Here is a 4224-nt window from a genome sequence, read left to right as displayed (position 1 = left end):
CATTTTTCCAAAATGTACGGGAACGGAAAAACGGCAGAAACGTCAAAAAATCTGGAACAGATGTCAAAGTCGGCGTGTCAGCGAATCGGAAGCCGGCAAACATGTTGCACATTTTTGCTCGCTCAAATTTGTCGTGTAAAAAGTTTCTAAAGAGAAAGCCATTCAGCGCCATTTTTGTTCAAAGAGAAGTGAACATTTTGCAACTTTTTTGGTGTACGGGAACGCATTTCGGGCAAAAATGTGCAAAATGTGTTAAATGTGTAAAAACTTTTTAGTTCTGGAACGAAGCTTTTATGTCGAAACGGAAATGTGTGCGAATGAAACTCGCCCAAACTAAAATATTTTTACCTTTGCTTTTACTTCAAAACAAACAGCAAATTTGAAAAACACACAAAAGTTTGGGAGTGGTTTATTCGCACACATTTTCGTTTCGACATACAGAAACAGGCTGTAAAATCTCCTTATCGTCTTCGCCTTTGCCGTTTGCATTTGGGCTTTTACCTTGATTAACCTTCTTTATGAGGATTTATTTTGGCGTACATATATACAATGGAATTGACCTTTGAAACCCAGTGGTTTTATGAAATCCGGTTATATGCAAACGCACACATGTTGTTTATTTTTTTACTATTATTTACCTTTTTGTATGTGACTTCATTCACAATAATACATTTTGGCAGCTGGTGTGATGATCAGCTGTTTTTGGCGCTATAAGAAGGTGTTTGATCAGTTGCTCAAATTCAGACCAAACGTCAGAATTTGTTTAGTCCATATTTACATTACTCAATTTTCCTTGCGGTAATTGTCAGTTTGAAGGTGAGAGAGGTGAGGCATACGGTAACCCTTTGCCTCTCGACATCCTTTCTCATCAACAAACTGACAATTGCCGCAAGGAAAATTGCCTAATGTAAATATAGACTTATGCTAAGTTTACATTTACGAAATCCACTCGATTTCAACTGTCAATTCCATAGCTCATACGTCAAATGAAATCTCATCTGGATTTCATTTGACGTTTAACCTATGGATTTGACAGTTGAAATCGAGTGGATTTCGTAAATGTAAACCAAGCATTACATTTCGTTTTCTATTATTTACTTTTTGTATTCGATTTCATTTACAATAATTCATTTTGACAGCTAGTATGACGATACGTGTTTTTTGGATGTAATGCTATGTTTACATTTACGAAATCCACTCGATTTCATCTGTCAAATCCATAGGTTAAACGTCAAATGAAATCCAATGGATTTCAGATGAGATTTCATTTGACGTTTGAGCTATAGAATTGACAGATGAAATCGAGTGGATTTCGTAAATGTAAACTTAGCATAACACTTTATTATCATTATAAAATAAGCAGGTGGTGTAATACGGCAAGCTGATTGGATACAATCTGTCAAATTCGTTATTATTGTGAATTAATTGTATGAAATCGTAAACGAACATATTGACAGCATAAAGGATTTTCTTGAAGTTGTTGTCTGCTTATTGTACTCATTACGTGACCTGTTAAATAGACCTTGCCATGGTCCTTGAATCGCTTTCAATCAAAATAGTCTTGTTGTATTTACTGCTACACTTTATTTATTGCATCATGATGGGTAGAAAAATAAAATGACAAAAAGTTATAAATCAGATAATGGCTATATCACACCATATGCTTTTTCACATGTATGACATCAGCTGGTCTGTATATTAGTATTGCCAAAGTGACAATGTACATGTGAAAAAGCATATGGTGTGATATAGCCATAAGCTGTTTTTGCTGGGGGACCTGTTAACAGGGCCATGAACGTGATTATCATGGTGAAATACATAGTAGCTCTGTTCTTTTACGCGCAAGAATCTTCAAGTTTTACCACTTTTTACTCGAAAAGCATTCCTTTACTTTTGACATCATACAATTCATATTGGAGCATTTTACTACTTTTGCCGGTTTTACCATTTTCAAAAGTAAAGGAACAGACCAAATGTGAAACAGGTCAGCTGATTTCACACAATCTGTAAAATTCATTGTTATTGTGAATTAATCGTAATAATAGTAAACAAACATTACGACAACTTAAAGTACTTTCAATCAAAAAGTCGTGTTGTCATAGTTTCTGGTTCACCTTATTGATTGCATCATGAATGTGACAAAGATGTCAATATTATAAGATAGGAAAAGTCAATTGTGAAAAATTAACTGTAGAGGGAGTTAACCTCTGTTGCTACGACATCATAGCAACATTCTGTTAAACGAAAACTGTTACTCATTGGAATATTGACAAGAAAAACATTAAAACTCAAGTTTGACGGCATTCGCTTTTGATTTTTTCATTGAATGAACAATAAAAAAAGAAAAGAAATAAATTTCAGCCACAAAACACGACGTTAATGTTTTCTGCCGCGAGAAATGGGAATCAAAAACGATTGGCATTGCTGTTATCAATTCCAGTGAGTTGTGTAGCCATCTGTAACAAAAATGTGGAACTATTATCACATGTTTTTGGAATATGCATTTGTTCGGGTCTTTATTGCTATACGTCTTTGAATGTGACTATCATGATGCAATTAATAAGGTGAACAAGTAATTGCAAAAGGAAGAGTATTTTGATTATTTTGATTAAAGGTACTTCAAGCTGTCAAAATTTTTATTTACGTTTTCATACGATTAATTCACAATAACAATGAATTTGTTATTTGATACTATTTCACAATTACAAATAATTTTAAAATTTGAGGTAAATTTGCTATTTTTACTGTGGCACCTAGAATATTTCACCAGAGGCTCAATTCTGTTTCAGTGAAATTAAAAATTTTATATAGAAAACAAACGTCAAATTAAACAAATTTATAAAGACAATATTTTTCATTTCAAATTTTCATAGAACAATGGAAAATAATCATTTGATCAACTTTAAGATATTTCATTTACTAAATCCCTATTATAATCATATTTATGCTGGCACCTAAATGAAGTGATTTTATTCAATACGCCATTTATTTGATAGGTATTCAATAGGGATTGACATTAAATGGCGAGTTTTTTTTAAACTCGTTTGATGTAAATGTGGTTCTTCTATCATATTAATTTTAAGCCGATTTCATGTTTTCCTGGCGAACAAAAATCGCTCATAACAGATTTAATGAATATTTTGTAAACAATTATTTGGCACATTGAGATAAGTTTAAATTTTATTTTTAATTTAAGTTTACTATTTTTATGTAATATTTTATTAAAATTAATTGTTAAAAAATGTTACTTTAGGATACTTCGTTTTACTTTTCTCAATTAGATAAACAAAATGTTAAAATTAAGTAGAAAAAGGCAAACGAAAAAAATTTTATAAAATCAGAAAAAATACCAAAAAAATTGTTACTACGGGTAAATTGAAAATAGAAAAAATAGTAAATCTTAACACAATTAAAAAAAAAAACAACACAATACACCTAATGCCAGGCTAATAAATGATTTACATCAACAAACAAAAATAAACCCCACTAAAAGAATGAGTAAATAATAGTATTAGTTGAACAAAAGCATAACAAATCAAAGTTAATCATGGAAATCTTAAAAATAAATAAATTCAACATGTCTTCAACAACAATGTCTGTATGTATTGTACACCAAAACAAAACTATATAAAATTATGTTAATATTTTAAAATAGTTTTTCTTAGTGAAAAACTAATTTAAAATTGTATTATTATATAAAAATAAATCACACAAATAAGAGATGTACTGCCAACTATGCAGGTGCAAACACCATTAATTCGCATAATTCATTCCAAAATGAAATGATATTGGAAAAACAATGAATCGTGTTATAAAAGACGAATGTAAACATGATACGAATTTATAGCTTTATGGTACGTTTAGATTAGGGATACGCAGTGAAATGTAATAATCGGTTTTTCGATTATTCGGTTTTCGTAAAAAAACAAAGCGGGGTACACACGATCAGTTTTGACTTTCAATTTTGCTCAAATGACCGTTCATTTTTGTCAGTCATCAGGCAACCACAAAATATTTTGGTTTTGCTGGATAGTTTGACAGTTATCGATATTTTGGAAAAATCGACAGTCAAAACTGATAGTGTGTTCCCCGCTTAAAGCATAGTACTCATTGACCAACAAAACTGACCGTCATCGAAGTCAATTTCTTTAATATCAATGTCTAGCAAAATAATTACTTTTCTAATCTCTAAATAATACTTTACATATTGTATTTCAAGCATTT

This window comes from Musca autumnalis, unplaced genomic scaffold (assembly GCF_047663935.1).
Source record: "Musca autumnalis isolate F117 unplaced genomic scaffold, ASM4766393v1 scaffold_2, whole genome shotgun sequence".
Classification (NCBI taxonomy): Eukaryota; Metazoa; Arthropoda; class Insecta; order Diptera; family Muscidae; genus Musca; species Musca autumnalis.
Note: the sequence above shows the minus strand (reverse complement) of the source record.